Source organism: Cynocephalus volans, chromosome 1 (assembly GCF_027409185.1).
Source record: "Cynocephalus volans isolate mCynVol1 chromosome 1, mCynVol1.pri, whole genome shotgun sequence".
Lineage (NCBI taxonomy): Eukaryota > Metazoa > Chordata > Mammalia > Dermoptera > Cynocephalidae > Cynocephalus > Cynocephalus volans.
In genome coordinates, this window is record NC_084460.1 from 40,379,251 (window position 1) to 40,401,793 (window position 22,543).

A 22,543-nucleotide genomic window follows, 5' to 3' on the forward strand; every position below is an offset into this window, starting at 1 on the left:
TCACTCGTGCTGCACTTTCCTCCTTAGTCAGCCTGAGCAATGATGAAACCGATGAGCTGGCTAAGGTAAGCAGGTTGGAGAGAGCTCCAGCGACTGATGTAACTCAATAGTTACATTGATGGATGCAGCACGCTGGCAGAAAAACCACGTGGATGTCTGCTCAAAGGTGAGCCTTACCTATAAAATGGGAAGCTGTAGTAAATGCATGCCACGTGTGCCCAGTATGTGTTCAGGGGAGTCCACACCTCTGATTGGTGCCGCATACTGATGGGCAGATAACTCGAGGAAGGGTACCCCTCACTCGATGGCAAGTGGATTTTGTTGGGTCACTTCTCACATCAGAGAATTTCAGGTATATTTTAAGAGCCATTGATATGGCTACAGGTCTTCTGTTTGTGTGTCCCTGAAAGGCCCCAGACCAGGCAAGCATTATTAAGGCATCGAAAAGCCTTACAGCCACGTACAGTTGTCCCGTGGTCATAGAGAGTTATAATGGAACCCATTTTACTGGACACGACATACAGAAGTGGACTTCCCAGTTGTCTATTCAGTGGAAATTACATGTGCCATATCACCCCCAGGCAGTGGGAATGATTGAATGATACAATGGTCTTCTGAAGAAGGGACTAAGGCTATCCACCCAACCCCCATCCGTGAAGGGCTGGACACGGCAGGTATGGCCGACAGTCAGAATCTTGAATGAGAGACCCTGCAAGGGCGGGCCCTCTCCAGTGGCGGTTCTGTGGCATAGAGACATAGCACCTGTTCCTGCAACCGTTCTTTCCAGTATGGTAAGCTGGCATGTATTCTGCCAGAGGAATGAGAACTCCTTTTATTGGTTTCAGTAATTTTTTTCTCTTTTCGCCCATAGTCTTGTGGCTGCCAACACCATAGTCGACTGGGCACATACACATGCATCAGGTTTCTTACCAGTGTGGCTGCAGTATTCCCATGGGAGATCATCCCAATGATGACTGCTAACTGGTCCTGGCTTGAACAGTATGTTGTGTGTATATCCCTGACTATCATCATAATGTTACTCAGGTTTTGCAGCAATTAAACAGTGAGATTCATACTGTCTAAAAATGACTGGAGATCCCCTCCAGGAATGGTGGGCCAATATGTCGTCCTCCTAGAGGTGGGTGTTAGCAGGACTGGGAGGAAGTGCCTGCATTTTGGTGGCACGTTGCTGCAGCCTACATTGCTGCTATGGCCTATGCATGCAAGGATCAGCTATCCTTGCTAAGGAAACATTGTAGAAGATCTCAGGTGCATAGATTGTATGGCGAGGTACACTGAAGGGCTGGAGTGTGAGGAAAATGGAGTGAGTTTAGTCAGGCCCCCTCGCCTCATATCTGGCTTGTTGCTTTGTGTTGCTTTGCTCCCCACAGATTTGTCACGCCCCTTCCCCTGGGTGACGGAGACACAAAGGATTACTCAAAGCCCATCTCTTCTGAGCAGTGAGAGACCCTGAAGTGGTTAACTTCCCTTGGGAATGCTCAAGCGAGAGGCATCGCTTCCTTGGGAAATTAACCCCAAATTGGGGTTCTCTTCCTGCATTTATTCTCCAGACCAGGAAGTTACAGGAAGAGAACATAGGTGGGGTTATAGTTTAACAATATAGGCTGGTAACTTTCAGTGAAACAAGCCAGATGACATTCAAGTAAGGCAATTAAGTCGTCCACCAACAAAAGCTTGATCTTAGCAAACATTCCTTCTCCCTCCAGCAATTTTCCAGTATCTACACATATCAATCAGTAATCTCTCTGTCCTTGAGCCAGCAACCTTGCTGTGCCACAAATCTTTATCTTACACTGGAGAGTTTATAGCCTGAGGAAAATTTCCAGTCCTCTGCAAGATCAATATTTGAAACTGCAAAGCTTTGGAAAACCAGGCTCAGTGAAGTACATATGCTTTATAGTATATTCCACACTGGCTGTGTATGATTCAGCATGTCTGTTGTAAACAAGTGTAACTGCGCACGCACGCCCATATACTCCTTGGCTTGTTGCCATTGCTGTGTACTTTCAGTATGGAAGACAACAGCTTGAACTGCTGGCAGTGGAGCTCACATCTGAAATAAAGCATGTCAACTCTGCCCATGGCTACTTGGTTTTTCTTTCACTTACCTGACTCATGACCTGTACAGGATGTGGCAGAGGGGTCTGTGATCCAGTCTGATATCTAGGAAGAAAACAGAAGTATATGATTTTCTGATCTCATCATTGGCAATGGTTTCTTAGATATAGCACCAAAAGCACAAGAAACTTAAGAAAAATAAACAAACTTGACATCGTCAAAGTTACAAACTTGTGAGTCAAAGGACACTAACAAAGAAAATGAAAAAAACACACACAAAATGAAAAAAATTGCAGATCATATATTTGATAAGAACTTATATTCAAAGTACATAAAACCTCCTAAAATCAAAAGCAAAAAGACAGAAGTCACAAAACAAATTCAGCAATGAATTTTAAAGACTTTTCTCCAAAAGAAAATATACAAATGACCATTAAGCACATGAAATGATGCTGGACATTATTTATCCTAAGGAAACTGCAAATCAATACCACAGTGCTATGCCACTCTACACCCTTAAAAATAAGTATGATCTCAAAAATTGACAATAAAAAGTGCTGATGAGAATGTGGAAAAATTAAAACATTCATAAATTTCTGGTGAAAACATAAGATGGCACAGCCTTTGTGGAAAACAGTTTGGTAGTTCCTTGAAGAGCTAAACATAAAATTATCTTGTGACCCAGCAATTCCACTTCAAAGATTTTACCCAAGAGAAATCAAAATATTTGTTCATTGAAAAGTTTGTAAATGAGTGTTTATAGAAGCATTATTAATAATAGGTAAAAACAGGAAATATTCTAATTGGCTATCAACTACTAAATGGATAACTAAAAGTGATCTATCCATACAGTGAAATATCATTCAGACATAAAAAGGAGAAAGATAAAGATACATCCCACAACCTGGATGAGCTTGAAAAACATGCTGAGTGAAGAAATATAGACACAATAGCCCACATATTCCATGTTACCAGCAATATAAAATGTCCAGAGTAGGTAAATCCATAAAGAGCAGATTAATGATTTGTAAGGAGTGTAAAGGTAGGCAGAAGAATTAAATGCCGTTAGATATACGGTTTCTTTATGGGATAAGAAAAAATGTTCCGGATGTGCAACCTTCTCAAAATACTGAAAACCACTACTGCATACTGTTGTGGAAACAGAGTCAGCAAGGAAGCATCAAACACTTGCAAGGTTGGAGAGCCAGGAGTTTATTACACTAGTGGTTCCAGACAGACTAATGCCTGAAAAGTCTGGACCCCGAATTTAGGTCTCACATGGTTTTTATTAGCGGTTTTACATATTTTTTTTCCTTTTTCTCAGTATTCATTAGGCTAGCAGTCTGTGCAGATAAGCTCTTGTTACAAAAGCCAAAAATACAAGCAAGCAATGATTAGTAGCCAGACTACTAGAGCAAGCAAATATAGTTTCAAGGACAAGATATTACTTCAAGAAGAAAGCAGACTTGTGAGAAAATTATTTCAGACTAGTGGAAGCAAGTATTGTTTCAAGGACAAGATATTGCTTTAAGAACAAAGCAGGCTTATGAAAAATTATTGTAGCCTTATTTTCCAACAGTACACTTTAATAAGTGAATGCTAATGGTATGTGAATTATATCTCAATAAGAAAGTAATACAAATAGTAAATGCATAACTGCACAAATACAAGTTAAACACAAACACTCACTTTGATTCCTGGCCTATGAGACTACATTACCACTTCAGATTCTGTAAATGAAGTTTATTAAGATAAAGCTACGTCGACTACTTTAAGTATTATCTATTGCCATCTTTGTCCTCCAGTAGTAAAGATGAGGAGGTGCAATAAAGATCTCAGGCAAATATTCACTGTCTAGTTACTTACAAAAAGTTTGTTGACACCTATGTCAGAACAACTGCATTTGTAAGTTAAAACGTGCCCAAGAGGAAAACTTCAAGTGGCTTCAAAGGGGAATGCTATCAAACGTTTAGAAGTTAAACATTCTGCAAAAACTGTTCAAGAAAATAGAAGTGGAGAAAACGCTTCTCAGCTTGTAATAATGAGGTCAGTATAACTGTGATACTAAATGTAAAAAGGACATTGCAAATTCCATTACACTCTAACATCTCTCATAAACATAGGTACAAATTGACTCCAGCAATATATTAAAAAGGTGATACACCAGGACCAACTAAGAAGCATTCCCGGATATGTTTTGCATTAGAAAATAATCAATGTCATTCACTATGTTAGCATAACAAAAACTTTATGCAATCATCTTATTAGATGCAGAGAAACCATTTGACAAGTTCCACACCCATTCATTACAAAATACATCTTTATACCCACACTTTTTTTTCTCCTGCTTCCTATTTCTTTTCTATATTGTTTCTAATTTCTTCTTAAATTTACTTTTTGAAAAATAACTTTAAAGCCTGCATTTAGACAAAATGATTCATTTACTTCTACAATAACAAATTTTATGAATTTCTACTAATTTTTTAACTTTTGGTAACTTTAATTTTTTGTGAAAATTTAAGAAGCAAGCAGTACTAAACTGTCTTATTACCTATGAGTAATTTACAGATGAGAGCCATTTTATAATTTTAGAAACATGTTTTCTCAAAATGTAATTGCTATGTATATTAATATCATAAATGTATTTAGCCTTTCTATAAAATTTAAAAGCCAAGAATAAACTTATATTTATGCTAAGCATATTTATGGGTTTTTTTTGGTTTTTTTTTTTAAGTTTTATTTTGTCGATATACATTGTGGCTGATTATTGCTCCCCATCACCAAAACCTCCCTCCCTTCTCCCTCCCCCCCTCCCCCCCCAACAATGTCCCTTCTGTTTGCTTGTCGTATCAACTTCAAGTAGTTGCGGTTGTTATATCTTCTTCCCCACCCCCGCCCCGGTGTGTGTGTGTGTGTGTGTGTGTGTGTGTGTGTGTGTGTGTGTGTGTGTGTGTGAATTTATATATTAATTTTTAGCTCCCACCTAATGGAAAATGGTATGGAGGTTCCTCAAACAATTGCAGATAGATCTACCATACGACCCAGCTATCCCACTGTTGGGAATATACCCAGAGGAATGGAAATCATCAAGTCGAAGGTATACCTGTTCCCCAATGTTCATCGCAGCACTCTTTACAATAGCCAAGAGTTGGAACCAGCCCAAATGTCCATCATCAGATGAGTGGATACGGAAAATGTGGTACATATTTATGTTTTAGTTTTTTATTTTACTTAAAAACGACCCAAGTCTGGCTAGTTAGCTCAGTTGGTTGGAACGTAATGCCAATAACACCAAGGTCCAGGGTTCTATCCCTGTACTGACCACACACAAAAAAAAGAAAGAAGAAAAAGAAAAAAATTTTAAGTTACATTAAAGTTTCCTTATAAAAGTTTATGCCAGTTCCACTTTCCTAATTTATTTATTTATTTATAACACCTGGATTACTTATGAGAACTGAGATATTAGACAAAGCTACTCATCATTTCAAGTTATTTCCCCGTTAAAATATCTGTAGCCTGTGAATATCAGGTGTTCACCTAAGTAAAAACCGTAGGTAAATACATGGGTATTTTGCCAATAACTCAGAAAATACAGCTGCTTTCATTAAACCAACAATATTAAATTACTTTTTGTTATTAAAGAGTTACTCAAACAAAGATTATAATGTTTTAGCCTGAGTTTATTGTTTTTGACCTTAAAACATCTAGGAGAGACAAAAATAATTTTGTCTGACCAGTAAACTCAGACAAATGTGTATGCTGACAATGTGGAAGACATTTCTATTCTTATTTTAACAACAAATTTAAAAACCAGCATCTTAATTAAACATTTACTTAAGTCACATGAACTAATAACTTTTGGGTTAGTTGCTATATACTTTAATATGTTTTTTATTGAGTGATTACGTATCTAAGCCAATTTGAATGAAGTTTTTTTGTTTTTTGTTTTTGGTGAAATGGAAAACATCTTTTTTTTTTTCTTTTATTTTAATTTACCAATATACAATGTAGCTGATTTTCATGTCCCTTTACCAGTTCCTCCTTTTCCTCCCTCCCTCTCCCTCCAATCCCCCCATCAACCTCATATTTGTTCACTTGTCTTAACAAGTTCAAGAAATTATTGTGATTGGTGTGTCTTCTTCACAACAATTTGTTTGTTTGTTTCTTTGTTTGTTTATTTATTTATTTTTATTAGCTCACACAAATAAGTGAGTGAAAGAAAATGAGCCAAAACGCCAGACACCATTCAAGCTTTATTAAAGGAGGAAAAACCTGCTGAGCTGTGCTCAAAATGGCAGAGCGCAGCAGCTAGAGGAGTACATATGCTTATATGGGTTGGTGGGCGTGAAAAATGCAGGCGGGGAGGGAGTGGGTGCAGGTGTGTGGGATCAGGTCAACAACTGGTGCTGGTGTGGTGGGTAGGGGTGACGTAGTCGAGATGGGAGGTACCTCCAGGTGTGAGTGGGTTTCTTTGTCTAGGAAACCAGGAGGTAGAGGGTTTCTTTGTTTAAGGAAACCAAGAGGTAGAGTAAAAGACTGGCAGCCATTTTGTACTCAATATGGCGCCAGTCACACCTTGATGACGTCAGTGACATCCAGGGTGATGCAGCCACGTCCAAGATGGCACCAGTCACGTCTGTGATGATGTCAGACACGTCCAAGGTGACACGACAGCATCCAAGGTGGCGCTGGCCACATCCAAGATCTATCAGTGAGAGCATGTGGTGTTTCTCTTTCTGTACCTGGCTTATTTTGCTTAATAAAATTTTCTCTAAATCCATCCGTGTTGCTGCAAATGGTAGTCTTTCATTTTCTTTTTTTATAGCAGCGTAGTATTCCATTGTGTAGATATACCAAAGCAGTTTCCTTATCCACTCATCCAATGATGGTCATTTAGGCTGGTGCTAACTCGTGGCTATTGTAAATAGTGCTGCAATAAACATGGGAGGACAGGTATCCCTTCGACATGATGATTCCCCTTCCTGTGGGTATATACCCAGCAGTGGAATAGCTGGGTCATGGGGTAGATCTATCTGTAATTGTTTGAGGAACTTCCATACCATTTTCCTATAAGGCTACACCATTTTGCAGTCCCACCAACAGTGTAGGAAGGTTCTTTTTTCTCCATGTCCTCATCAGCACTTATCATTCTCAGTCTTTGAAGACATTAGCCTGCCTAACTGGAGTGAGATGGTATCTCAAAGGGGTTTTGATTTCCATTTCCTGCATGCTGAGTGATGTTGAGCATTTTTTCATGTGTCTTGACCATTCACATATCTTCCTTTGAGAAATGCCTATTCAGCTCCTTCGCCCATTTTTTAATTGGGTTATTTATCTTTTTGCTGTAAAGTTGTTTGAGATCCTTGTATATTCTGGATTATTAATCCTTTGTCAGATGTATATTTTGCAAATATTTTCTCCCAGTCTGTTGGTTGTCTTTTTGCTCGGCTAATTGTTTCTTTTGCTGTGCAGAAGTTTTTAGTTTGATATAATCCCAGTTGTTTGTTTTTCCTTTGGTTGCCTGTGCTTTGAGGGTCATATTCATAGAGTCCGTACCCAATCCTACTCCCTGGAGTATTTCCCCTGTGTTTTCTTTAAGTACTTTTATTGTGTCAGGATGTATATTTAATTCTTTAATACATTTTGAGTTGATTTTGGTATATGCTGAGAGGTGTGGGTCTAATTTCATTCTCCTGTATTTGACTGTCCAATTTTTTCAGCACCATTTGCTGAAGAGGCAGTCTCTTCCCCAGTGTGTAGTCTTGGTGCCTTTGTCAAAGATCAGATGGCTGTAGGTGTATGGATTGATTTCTGGATTCTCTACTCTGTTCCATTGGTCCATGTGTCTGTTTTTATGCCAGTACCACGCTGTTTTGGTTACTATAGCTTTGAAGTATAATTTAAAGTCAGGTAGTGTTATGCCTCTGGCTTTACTATTTCTTTATTTATTTATTTTTGCTCAGGATTGATTTGACTATTCATGGTCTTTCTTACTCCATATGAATGTTAGGATTGTTTTTTCCAATTCTGGGGAAAATGTCATAGGAATTTTAATGGGGATTGTGTTGAATATGTAGATCAGTTTGGGTAGGATGGATATATTCACAATGTTAATTCTTCAAGTCCAGGATCATGGGATATCTTTCCATCTTCTTGTGGCCTCTCTAATTTCTCTCAACAGTGGTTTGTAGTTCCCATCATAGAGATTTTTCACATCCTTGGTTAACTTTATTCCTAGGCATTTTATTTTATTTTATTTTATTTTATTTTATTTTGTTTTGTTTTGTTTTGTTTTATTTTATTTTATTTTATTTTATTTTATTTTATTTATTTTATTTTATTTTATTTTATTTTATTTATTTTATTTTATTTTATTTTATTTTATTTTATTTTATTATTTTATTTTATTTTATTTTATTTTATTTTATTTTACTTTTCGGTGACTATTGTAAATGGGCTAGCTTTCTTGATTTCTTTTCCTGCTAGTTCATTGTTGGAGTATAGAAATGCTACTGATCTTTGTGTTTTGATTTTGTATCTTGCAACTTCGCTGAAATCATTTATTAACTCTAAGAGTTTTTTTGCAGAGTCTTTGGGCTGTTCTACATATAGGATCATATCATCTGCAAATGGGGGCAATTTGACTCCATCTTTTTCAATCTGGATGCCCTTTATTTCCTTCTCTTCCCTGAATTCTCTGGCTAATACTTCCAGCACTATGTTGAATGGGAGTGGTGAGGGTGGGCACCCCTGTCTTGTTCCCATTCTTAAGGGAAAAACTTTCAATTGTTCCCCATTTGATGATATTGACAGTGGGTTTGTCATATATGACTTTAATTGTGTTGAGATACTTTCCTTCTATATCCAATTTGTAGATAGTCTTTATCATGAATGAATGTTGAATTTTGTCAAATGCTTTTTCAGCATCTATTGAGATAATCATACAGTTTTTATCTTTGATTTTGCTGATGTGGTGTATCACATTTATTGACTTGCATATGTTGAACCACTCTTGCATCCCTGAGATGAATCCCACTTGATCATGGTGTATAATTTTATGTATGTGTTGCTGTATTCTATTACCTAGTATTTTATTGAGGATTTTTGCATCTATATTCATCAAAGATATTGGCCTGTAGCTTTCTTTTTTGGTTGTCTTTTGTAACTTTGTCTGGTTTGGGTATCAGGGTAATGTATGCCTCGTAAAATGAATTTGGAAGAATGACCTGTTTAAAGTTTTTGGAATAGTTTGCAGAGAACTAGTATTAATTCTTCTTTAAAGGCTTAGTAGGATTCTGCAGTGAAGCCATCTGGTCCTGGGCTTTTCCTTGTTTAGAGACTGCTGATAACAGCTTCAATCTCTTTGATTGTTATTGTCTGTTCAGATTTTCTATATCTTCTTGGCTCAGTCTTCATAGTTTGTATGTGTCCAAAACTTCTTCAATTTCTTCCAGATTTTCAAATTAATTGGTGGATAGTTGTTTACAGTAGTCTCTAATGATTCCTTGTATTTCTGAGGTATCAGTTGTAATATCATCTTTTTCATTTCTAAGTTTTGTTATTTGTGTCTTCTCTTCTTTTTGTAGTTCGCCTTGCTAATGATTTGTCAATTTTATGTTTTCAATAAACCAACTTTTTGTTTCATTGATCTGTTGTATCATTTGGGGGTTTCTATTTCATTTAGTTTTGCTGTAATCTCAATTATTTCTTTCCATCTACTAACTTTGGGTTTGGATGGTTCTTGCTTTTCTGATTTTTTAAGGTGAAGTTTTAGTTTGTTTACTTGCCATCTTTCCATTCTTCTGAAATAAGCATTTAATGAGATAAATTTCCACCTTAGTACTGCTTTTGCAGTATCCCACAGGTTTTGGTGTGATGTGTCAGTATTTTCAATAAATTTTTTAAATTTCCTGTTTAATTTCTTCTTGGACCCATATGTCATTCAGTAGAATGTTGTTTGATTTCCACGTTTTCGTATACTTCCCAGAGTTCTGTTTGTTATTGATTTCTAGTTTTAATCCATCCTGATCTGAAAAAACACATGGAATAATTCCAGTTTTTCTGAGACTTGGTTTGTGACCTAACATGTGGTCAATCTTGCAGAATCTTCCATGTGCTGAAGAGAAGATGAATATTCTGAGTTTGTTGGATAAAATGTTCTGTAGATATCTGCCAAGTCCAATTGGTCTAAAGTGTTGTTTAGACCTTGTGTTTCTCTGTTGATTTTTTGCCTTGATGATCTGTCCAATGTTGAGAGTGGATTGTTCAGGTCCCCTAGTATTGTGGTATTAGTGTCTATTTCTTTAGGTCTAATAGTGTTTGCCTTCTAACTCTGGCTGTTCTGATGTTGGGTGCATATATATTTATGATTGTTATGTCTTCTTGATGAATAGATCTTTTTATCACTATATAGTGGCCTTCTTTATCTTTTAGTATGATTTTTGGCTTAAAGCCTATTTTAGCTGATATAAAAATAGTTACTCCAGGTTGTTTTTCATTTCTATTTACATGATATATCTCTTTGCATGCTTTCACTCTGAGTCTATGTGTCTTTACAGGTGAGGTGAGTCTCCTGAAGACAGCATGTTGTTGGGTCCATCTTTTTAATCTGATCAATCAGTCTGTGTCTTTTGAGTAGGGAATTCAATCCTTTTACATTAAGAGTTATTATTGAAAGGTGTTGATTTACTCCTGTAATTTTATTGATTTTTGTTTGGATGTTCTAAATATCTTTTGCTCCTTTCTTTCTGATTTACTGTTTGTCTTCTGTGTTTGTTGGTTTCTTGGGATGGTAGATAAACTTTTTTTCTCTTTATTGTTAACATTTTTACTGCAGGGTTTTGTTCTTTCTGGAGTATTCATGGTAGTGATAGTTGTTTTTCAGATACCAGACCCAGTACTCCTTGAGAATTTCTTGTTAGGCTGGTCATGTGGTAGTGAACTCCCACAGTTTTTGTTTGTCTGAGAAATATACTGTTTGACCTTCATTCCAGAATGATAGCCTTGCTGGCTAAAGTATTCTTGGCTGGCAATATTTGTCTTTTAGTGTTTTGAATATATCATCCTATTCTCTCTGGCTTTTAGGTTTTCTGATGAAAAGTCTGATAGGGGCTCCCTTATAGGTGACTTGCTGCTTCTCTCATGCAGATTTTAATATTCTCTGTTTGTCTTTGAGTTTTGCCAATTTGACTATAACATGTCTTGGAGAGTACCTTTTTGGGATGAATCTGTTTGGGGATCTATGAGCCTTCTGAATCTGAAGATCTGTATCTCTCCCTATACCTGGGAAGTTTTCTATTATTTTATTGAATATATTTTCAATACCATTTCCTTTTTCCTCCCCTTCTGGAATACCCATGATTCAGATATTTGAGTGCTTAAGGTTGTCTGTTACCTCTCTTAGATTTTCTTCAATTTCTAAAATTCCTTTTTTTTTTTTTGTCCACCTGTGTTATTTCAAACAGGCTTCTTCAAGGTCAGACATTCTTTCTTCTGCTTGTTCTACGCTTCTGGTTAAGCTCTCTGTTGTGCTTTTTATTTCATTGAATGAATCCTTCACCTCTATAAGCTCTGCTACATTCTTTTTCAGGGCATTGATTTCTTTGTACATTTATTCTTTCAGATCCTGTATATTTTGTCTCATTTCATTGTGTTGTCTAACCAAGTTTTCCTGTATCTCATTTAGTTTCCTTAGAATTGCTGTTCAAAATTCCTTGTCAGTCATTGCAAGGACTTCCTGTTCTACAGGATCTAGAACTTGAGAGTTTTTATGTTCCTTTGGTGGTGTCTTACTTTCTTGGCTTCTCATATTTCTAGTATCTTTCCATTGGTATTTAGTCATTATGGCAGAGGCTTTCACAGTCCACTTGTTCCAGCCAGGTGTCTGCAGCTGTGGCAGGGAGTTTTGCTGATGCTAAACTGCCTGTTGCTGACTCAGAGCCTGGGGGTCAGGGGTTCACGCCCCTGGGGGCAGGGACTTGCCTGGCATGGATCCCACGGGGGCTGCCAGGTTGGAGCTGCTGCCTCAGGAACTGGTGGTTGGTGGTTCTGAATAAAATTTCTTAAAAGATTTCTGGCTGACTATACCAGGAGTTACCAGATAGATATACAGATAGATATTGTATAGTTACAATATAGAACAAAGTAGGTGCACATGTGCATAAATACACCTAAACACTTAACCAACAAAAAAAATTTTTTTGCTTTCATTTTAGAATTTTAGTCATGAGATAGTAATACAAAACTAGACAGTTTTAAAAAGACAGTTGTATTTTAATTATGTTTCAGAGAAATGGGACCTGCTTAAATAACTCAACTTTACTAAACCCAGTAGTTAATCTAATGAAGGCTGTTGGATGAGCTTATGGATAAAGAAGTTTTTATAGCAGTTTGATTTATCTAAAAACACATTACTCACTTTTTTCAGTTTCAAAAGCGTTTAGGGGTTAAATACTCAAATGTTTACATTTTAGCTAGGATTAGCTATATTGTGTAACAAAAACAAAATATGTAAGTGGCCTTGAAATCTTAACAAATCTATCCTGTTTTGCCAGTCCAGTTTTCTTCACTACTCAACACAGGCAGGGAAATATTTTTTAAAAGTTATTATTTTTTGCCATCATGATTGCCATTTTTATTATTATTTCTTTGGCTCTTTCTGGCCCATGCATGGCAATCAAAGAAAATGTTATGCTGGACTAAAATACTTTATATTATTACTCTAAGCTCAAGATTTTAACCTGTTAGATTGGAGAGCCTAACTTTTATAAACATTTGTGTAGTTCTTTCCTTTTAGACTATTAATCCTTCAATTAACAGTTCCATCACCCTGAGCTGGAAAATTGAATTTACATTGGTAGAAATTGTCTAGATTTCTAGATTATAGATTAGCACAGAATGAAGCTGTTGTAATATTTATGGAGATTAATTTGACAACCCCTTAAAACACTTTTTTATTTTTTTTAAATCTAGGCTGGAATGCCATAAGCATTGAGTTGTCTCTCAACACTTGCAGAAGAGTCAACAGTGTAGACTCAGAGGGCCCAAGTAAGTACTGCATATTGGTCCCAAGAATCATCGATTCTTTTCCAAAGAAGATTTTACTCCACCTCCCACTTCTGCACATAGCTCAAGCCAATCTCAATTATAAAGAAAGATTCTCTAATAGAAAATTATATTTATTCGGGAATAGGGCATTGCAATGGGAATATGCATGCATATGATCTAGTAAACTATGTGCATATTCAGTAAGGTAAAGGAAGACAAAGGATTTTTTTTAAAATGATGGAGGATGGCATAATTGTTTTGGGATAATTATCCTTGGCTACAAAGAACAACAAGGGTGACACTCCTCTGAGGTTGAACAGACAGTTTCTGGGCACATGTCCTGGCAGAAGTATTTATTTTTAGTAAGGTTGCGATGGCCTCTGTGCAACGTGGACTCAACAATATATTACTATTCAACAATAAAAAGAATGATCTACGGATATATACAAAAATGAGAATGCATCTTAGCAAAAAGTAGCCAGATATAAAGGTAATATTATTTTATGTTTCTATTATATGTTTGAAAACAGACAAGTGCTCATTTTGTAGAAGTCAGTCTAGTGGATGCTTCTGATGGATGGAGATTAAATTTGGAAAGGAGACAAGGCGACTATCAAGACTGCTGAGAATATACTATATCTTCATCTGAGTGCTGCTTACGTATGTACACATATCTATATTTGTCCGATCTCATTCAAATTAATACATTAATATCTGTGCTTTTCATTGTGTATATTTTACCTCAGTTTCACAAAAGGTAATATAAGATCATTTTATTATTACTATTAATTTTTTGTCAATCTGAAACTTTTTTATTGAGCAATGGGGCTGAGATTATCTCATTCAATACCTCCAAGCATCTCTATGAGATGGTCATTATGCCTGCATTAAAATTCAGGAGTTGCATATCAGAGAGCTTGCTGTCCAAGGCTTCACCAATAACAAGTAGTGGGGCCATGAATTATGCTAATTGTACTACAGCACACAGTATTTATGGCTCTTGCTCTTTTGCTTATTTTCATGTCAGTTTAGATCCCCTTTCCAAACCCCTCACTAACGTGTCCGGGATCACTGTCCACACACAGGGTTGAAAATCTGGTTAGCAGATTCTAATAGGGAATACAAGCTTCCCTGATGCTAAGATTCCTAAACAAAATGTGGCATCTCCTCTCTAACTGCTGGGCTGGGAAAATAAGGCAGGTGACTGAGTGCAGGGCCTCTGTGCTCCTGGGAAGTTTGTAGTGCAGTGAGACAGGGCTCCTATGCCACTATAACCAAGTCTCTTACCACCCACCTACAGGCAAAATGTAAAATTGATAGAGAATATTTTCCTTTTTTTTTTTTAAAAAAAAAACAAACTCCTAGAATGTTGGGCTGGTGGGCACTATCAAATTACTACATCAAATTTTTCCATGTACAGATGGAAGACTTAAACTTGGAGAGAAAAATAACTTTAACAACAACAACAACAAAAATAAACAGGTTCTGTGGCACAGCTAGAACTGGAATCCAGATCTCTTTTCTGGTTGACCTGACCAACAAATTTTCTGTTCCTCAATGTTGGCTTCCTTTCCTAGCGGACTGGCCTTCGCTGGAATCTTCCTCCAGATACGGATAAGAAAGCAGTAGAGGCAGCAGAGTTTCCATTTTTAAGACACAGCTCCCCAAACTATTTTACCTGCTCCTCTGGTCTGTCTAGCCACAGATGACATTGTTTAAGCCACTCTTTCTCAAGTGGTGGAGACTTAATATATCACTCTTTGGCATATGTGCATCATGACAGATGTTGTAGGAGGAGAATACTTAAACCACAGGAAGGTAGTGCTGCTCTGAACTTGCAGAATCAACAGTACCAGTAGGTCAGTGACTTTCCCAGGACCTGACGTAATTTATCTCCTTTGTTCTTTCTGGGAAGTTGTTAGTTCGTGGGTCCCTTTAGTAGAAAGCTCATGAGGGGCTTTAGGGTTGGCCTCAGGTGGTAGACAGTGTGACAGACAGAGTCCCAGCACCCTGTTTTTAGTATCCTGTTTCTAGTCAGAGATCTAGAATAATGGCTTTGATAACTATCCTCCCCCCATGCTCCACAAATGTCCCTTATTTTTCTTCTGGAAATGAATATTTCAGGAATGCACCCAACCCCTTTACCTTTTAGAATCCAGAGACCACAGGAGCCAAAAGCAAATGAAGCAGAAAGTGATCTCTTTATTGGCAAGCAAATGTTTGAGGAAGCTCTAGATTTAGAAATTCTAAGGATAGAGAGTGAGCAGGTGCTGTCAACAACAGACCAAAAATCTGGGGCCACGTGGGAATCTGCATCTCAGAGACTTCACAGGCTTCACTGAGGTCAGGTGACACCTAGGAAGAGAGGGGACAATCAGTGACGTGAGGGTTATGAAGAGTGGAGGGTGGGCATGGGAGGTGGGACCCCTGACCCCTTGACTCCAGCAGATGCCAGGCCACTAACTATCTGCTGGAGCCCCCAATGTTTCTGCTGCTTGATCTGTCTTCAGATGATGTATTACTTATTGTAAAAGGGTAGGGAAGCATTATTTCTCCACTCAGGGTTTCAGTCTTTCTCTGCCAACATTGAAAATATCCAATTGGCCCTTGAGGTCTCTCACCATCTCTTATGCCTCCCTTTCCACCTCCTTTCCCACATCACAGACAGGAATCTTACTTTCTATTCATCTCTTTCCTGTATTCTGAAAGAAACAGCAGCTAATCCTTAGGCCTATGGTCTCTGGAGGAGGACATATGAACATTCACAGGGATGCAAAAACAATTGTTGGTGTACAGAAAGAAAGTATTAACTGCTACAATATTTTGTACTAATATAAGCAAGAAATTAACCTTAACTCTTCTGAAGCATAAGAATTGTCAAGATAACAATAGAAACTTATAAATATGTGTATATTAGAGGTGCATGTTCAAAAAAATTTTAACTGGCATGTGTGTGCAAAAAAATTGTTCAAGAAAATACCTCTGGGGAGAGAAATTCTAGGACGCCTTGTTAGCTCAGGGATCTTTTCTAGCTGTAACCACATAGTCACCTCACCAGGGACTGGTGCTTATTTTCCCACACCTTGTATCACAGTACTTCTCTTGGTATGGACAGTGGTTAACAATCCTACAATGGTCCTAGTAAGTCCCTAAGTACAGGGTCTAAGCATTGGTACAAAGATGTACAGGTATCTTCTTTATTTGGTAAGAAATAAAGAAACTTACCTTGATATTGGTCCTGCTGTTCCACTTGTTAATAAAACATAGGTTCATGTTGATATCGGACTAGCGTTTTTATTGGTGAAGCTTGGGGCCCTTTAACTTGATCATGACTTAGTAAAGGACTCTGTTTCTTGCTGACGACTCTGCCCTTGGTAAGGGAAACATCACGGTCTCTGGATTTGCGCTGGCCTTTGCTTTTTATTCCATGGTGGAGTGATTGTGGTCCTTGCCCTCTTGAAAGCTGTTGTGATTCACCTGTTAATTGGCCTTGTGATGTACCTGTTGATTGGCCTTCTGATGCACCTGTTGATTGGCCTTGTGATGTATCTGTTGATTGGCCTTGTGATGTATCTGTTGATTGGCCTTGTGATGCACATGTTGATTGGCCTTGTGATGTATCTGTTGATTGGCCTTGTGATGCATCTGTTGATTGGCCTTGTGATATATCTGTTGATTGGCCTTGTGATGTACTTGTTAATTGGCCTTGTGATGCACCTGTTGATTGGCTTTGTGATGTATCTGTTGATTGGCCTTTTGATTTATCTTTTGATTGCCCTTGTAATATATCTGTCGATTGGCCTTGTGATGCACCTGTTAATTGGCCTTGTGATGCATCTGTTGATTGGCCTTTTGATGTATCTGTTGATTGCCCTTGTGATATATCTGTCGATTGGCCTTGTGATGCACCTGTTAATTGGCCTTGTGATGTATCTGTTGATTGGCCTTTTGATGTATCTGTCGATTGGCCTTGTGATGCACCTGTTAATTGGCCTTGTGATGCACCTGTTAATTGGCCTTGTGATGCATCCGTTGATTGGCCTTTCGATGTAGATGGTAACTGGCCTTTTGCTGTACCTTGTAAAAGGCCTTGTGATTTACCTAGTAATTGATAATAAGAATATGTTTGTTCCATTTTCTCCAAAGTTCCCTTCTAGCTCCTACCCACATCTTTTCCTCATCAAATCTTGGTGTTCCCAGAATGGCTGTGCCTTTCAGTGGAAAAGACTCATTTTTCATTATGGAGAAGAATCCTTGCTTAAATAGGTTTCTACTCATACCCAATATACCCTTATAAGCCATTCTCCCTGACTAACGTTTTTTCAGTCCCACACTATCCACTTACCATTCTCTCCAAACACAGCTGCTTGCTTCTGAAGGATGAGAAGCAGAGAAAGAACGAAGAAGATGTTGGACATCATCTTGCCAGGAAGGGGAATGGCTGAGAGCTGAGTTGAGCTTCTCATTTATTTCTTTTGTGAGTGGGTGTGCCGTGAGTGGGGCTGAAGTCAAAAAAGCCACTGCCCTTTGTTAGCTTTTCAGTAAATGCCAGTTTCCTCATCTCTGCTCAGTAGGGGACATTGTCAAAGTCCCCAGGGATCTTGCACAGGGACACAATATCTGATGCCTTTTCCTACCCCCACACACCCCAGCAAATCTTTATCAACACTTGGAGATTATCACACTAAATCTTCCACATTTTCAGGAGAAATGTAGTTCAAAGGAGAGGAAAGACTCTTTTCAAGCAGCAATATTGGTTGGTGACTGACCAAGCTCTCACAGTCTAAGTGTGGGGCTTTTCTAAATAATGCCACCATTTAAACACTCCATCAAGATATAACCCTAAACTTCTCCATGTTTCTTTTTTTTTTTTAATTTTATTTTGTCGATATACATTGTGGCTGATTATTGCTCCCCATCACCAAAACCTCCCTCCCTTCTCCCTCCCCCCCTCCCCCCAAACAATGTCCTTTCTGTTTGCTTGTCGTATCAACTTCAAGTAATTGCGGTTGTTATATCTTCTTCCCCCCCCCCCCCCCGGTTGTGTGTGTGTGTGTGTGTGTGTGTGTGTGTGTGTGTGTGTGTGTGTGAATTTATATATTAATTTTAGCTCCCACCAATAAGTGAGAACATGTGGTATTTCTCTTTCTGTGCCTGACTTGTTTCACTTAATATAATCCATGTTTCAAAATGAGCTTGAGATACATTCTATTTACCTATGAAGGAGTGTTTATAGTGGTAGAAAGACACAGAAGACAATGAAACTTTGTGGAAGCCAAAGAAAGAAGGTTTCTGTAGAGCTAGGGCGAGGTCTCACGGACCCCTTGAGCCCGTTCACAAACCCTTCACATGCAGGTCTATGAACTAGGTAACATGAAAAGGTCCTTGGAGCCATGGGTGAAGAAATAATAGGCTTTATTTCTAGACACAAGCTCTGCCGACCAGCAGTTCAGAGCCTCTGCTTCACACACTGAAGAACACACAAGAATAAAAACACACAGGCACAAATGTGTACTAACTCTACTCCCACACAACTTGTTTACAAAGAATGTGCTGCACCACACCCAGCTGGACCTGAGGCAAGGGGGCCTGACTAAACTACTCTATTTTCCTCACAGTTTCAAAAAGTAAATAAGGGCTCACCAGTGTCAAAAGTAGTTGCGCAGTTCATCACTATAAAGACTGACATGAGCCCAAGCCTCTCTAACTTAATTTACTATTAGTAACTTGGATGAGAGAAGATTTGTGTCGGGTTGGCTTTGGAGAATAAAGAACAGCAGCAACTTTTCCAAGAAATTTGAATGTATAATGAAGCAAGAGTTGGGGCTATACTTGCAGGGTGAGGAGAGCTCCTGACCTGACTGGTAAGGGGATCTTAACCCTTGACTTGATGTTGTCAGCACCACGCTCTCCGAAGTGAGCTAACCAGCCATCCCTATATAGGGATCTGATCATGTATCCTTGGTGTTATCAGCACCGCACTCTCCCAAGTGAGCCACAGGCCAGCCCTCAGACTTGTTTTTAAAGGTTGAGAGGAATTTAACATGTTTTAATGGTGATAGGAATTACTTTTGGAAAAAGGATAAAAGCGTCATTTTCTTAATTGGTTTCTTTTTATGAAATCTACCTAAACATAAAATATATTTTTTCATTAAAAATTTTTTTCTATGTAAGTAGTAAATTGCTATAACTCTTATCAAGCTGTGAGGAATATTTGCCACCATCAATGAATTTATTAATATATTGAGAGATGATGCAAAGACAATATTTCCACCTTGTACAGAGAAAGATATTTTTCTGCATTTGTGAGCATACCTTGAATTGTCTAAAGAACACCTGACTCATGAACACTGAGGTATGGGTAACCCACAGGAAAAGAGAAGGGCATCCCAACAGGGACCCTCTATACAGTCAGTACACCGTGAAGAGTGATTCTGGGAAATGGAAGTCTTGAAAGCATATTTTCAATAGTTCTATCCTAAAATGCTAATATGCCTATAGAAAATTCTGTGTGGAAGTGGGAAAGGGAAAGATCAATTATGTATTTTTATAGAAAGAACATAGAAAGTACTAAGACATCACACAGAAGACATGTGAGCTACATGGTTTCACTGTGAACCACTCTGACTCGTACCAAGGTTATCTGTTGGCCCCAAGCATGGTAATGATATTTCCAGGGCAGAGACCCCAGCAAAGCAGGTTGAAATTATCTTGAACCAATTGATCAGTACATACTGACTGTGCCTACTTACCTCTGCACGCCTCCCCACACATCTCTTGAGAAACTACCAGGAACTATTCCATTCCAGCCTTACGAGAAAAAAGAAACTGACTACTTTGATCTTTTTTTATGGATCAAAGAACAAAACCTTTGCCTAATCTAGTGCTGAAAAGATACAGATAAAATAAAGGGGCTCAAGATTTGCAAAACAAACAAGGAAAGTACAAACCAAAAATAGCGTGAGATTATGATACTCATATCAAAATAGAATTTAGAAAAATTTGGGGAAAAGAGCAATGCAACATACAAAAGTAATGTATTGATAATGATGAAAGAAGAAATTAGTGCCTTGGAATGCAGAAAATTACAATAAGAGGTAAATAAACCCTATATATAATATGTTTATGAGGAAAGAAGAAACTGCCCCTGGACAGATACAAAACATGCATAAAAACATTGAAATGCACCAAATTGACAAGAGAATGGCAAAATAATATACTCAAACCACAAAAGAGGAGAATTTTAAAGTGTTACCCTCAATTTTATTCAAAATTACTTAACGACTTAGAAAATAAAACAAAATAAATCACCTTTGTTAACTTAAGTATAGATAGAAAACCTAAATTATAGGAATGTCACAAAAAAAGTTACAGCAAGTTTTGTAAAAAAATCTCTTACCATAGTCTCACAAAGAACTAGGTCCAGGTGATTTAATATGGAGCAACAATGTTAAAGACATCATAGTTGAAAGCTTATGCAGAAAGTTCCTTAAGACCCTGAAGGAAATAGTGGTTGAGAGAAAGCATAAGCTCCACATTAATGAACACAAGGACAGGAGGAGTAACAAGGGAATTCACCAGGGGACAATTTGGATCAATTAGGACAGTAAACCCCTCTCCTCAGTACCACTTGTATTTAGAGGAGCTGTGGTTTTGAAATTATAGCAGTATAATCAGCCAGATCCTGAGAAGTAGAAAGGGGCCCTATGTAGCTACTTATCCATCTTCAGAACTTTTTTACCATTTCAAACTCAAACTCTGTATCCATTAAATAATACCTTCTTATTATCCTCTCGCCACGATCCCTGGCAAGCCACCAGGGCCGAATTCTGCACCAGTATGTAGTGGCCATACCCACTGTCTGAAAAGTGGCTGGCTGGCTGAACTCACCGAGGCTCTGTCTAGCAGCCACACCCACAGCCTAAGAAGCTGCTGGCTGGGCCCCCTCTCTGCAGCCCCACTTAGTGGCCTTGTCTACTGCCTGAGACGTGGCTGGCAGGTCTCCCTGTATGCAGCCCTGCCCTGTGGCCTTGTACTCTACCCAATTGAAACCCAAACACCCATTTGCAGGTAAAAGTCTTTCCCCACACGAGCCTTTTATAATATTCAAAGAGGTAACTGTTCCACCAGATGCACAGTTATCAACAAAGAAAAACAAAGAAACATAAAAAGAACAAGAGAACATGACACCACCAAAGAAACACAACAATGTTCCGAAAACTTATTCCTCAGAAGCAGAAATTGCCAGCATGCCAAAAAAGCAATTTAAATTAATCATTTTAAGAAAACTCACTGAGGTGCAAGAGAACACAGACAATTAAATAAAATCAGAAAAACATATTCAAGAGTCTCAGCAGCAGACTAGATCACGCAGAAGAAAAAAATTCTGGTTCTGTAGTCAGCTGTTTCGAAATAACCTAGGAAGACAAAAAGAAAAAGAAAAAAAAGAATTTTAAAAATGAACAAGGTGTACAGATTTATGGTATACTGTTATGTGAACAAATATTCAAATTATCAAAAACATAAAGAGAGGGGGCCCGGCCAACTGCTTCTTAGGCAATACAGGAGGCTGGTAGTCAGGACTGCTGAGGACAAAACTGCCCAGCCACTTCTCTGGCAGTGAAGGAGTGGATCTGCTTAATTTCCACCAGCCCAAGGGCATTTTCACTAGAGCGCACACCGCTGAGTTATTTTTCTGGGTTGGGGTCTCAGGAGCACACACCTCAATCAGCTGACAGGGAGGGGTGGGTTAAAGTGGGGAAGAGGGGTTTTGGAGAGGAAGGAAAGCATTCTGCAAGAGGCGGTTCTACTGTCTGATCGCTGGCTGGGCACGTGACACTGTGTCCACGCAGCAGGACTGAAGTTGGCTTCTCAGACTGCAGGACTAGACTTACAGCTTCTGAGGAACTAGGCTTTGGGTTGCTGAGATCAGAACTTTGTAGTCATTCTTGTGAGTGCGTTGGGGTGAAGATGGAACATTAAGGCTGGTGAAACACCTTGGGTACTGGTACCAGGGCCGGGCATGATCCCTCAGTGACTCTGGTTTCAAAATGGTGCCACACCACATCAGCTCGGGTCACAAGGGTGGGCGGTGAAGAGTACAAAGGGTGCGCTCCTGTTCTGGAGCAATGAAGTGTGTGTATACTAGGCAGCTCCCCACACTTGCCTCTGAGCTTGCAAGGGCTGTGGAATTCTTCTGCAAAAAGAACTACAGAACTCTGTGGTGAGGACTGGAGTTGCTGTGGGCTATCTGCCTACCTTTATGCTGCAAGAGAAAATTTCTCATTCACAGTCATGATGACAGAGACCTGGCAGCTGAGGCCTTGTGCCTCTCCCTCCTCTCTGCTGTCATCCTTGGCTTTCCTGCTACACAGGGATCTCACCGGTCTCCTACTGCACTCCCATGCTCTACCAATGA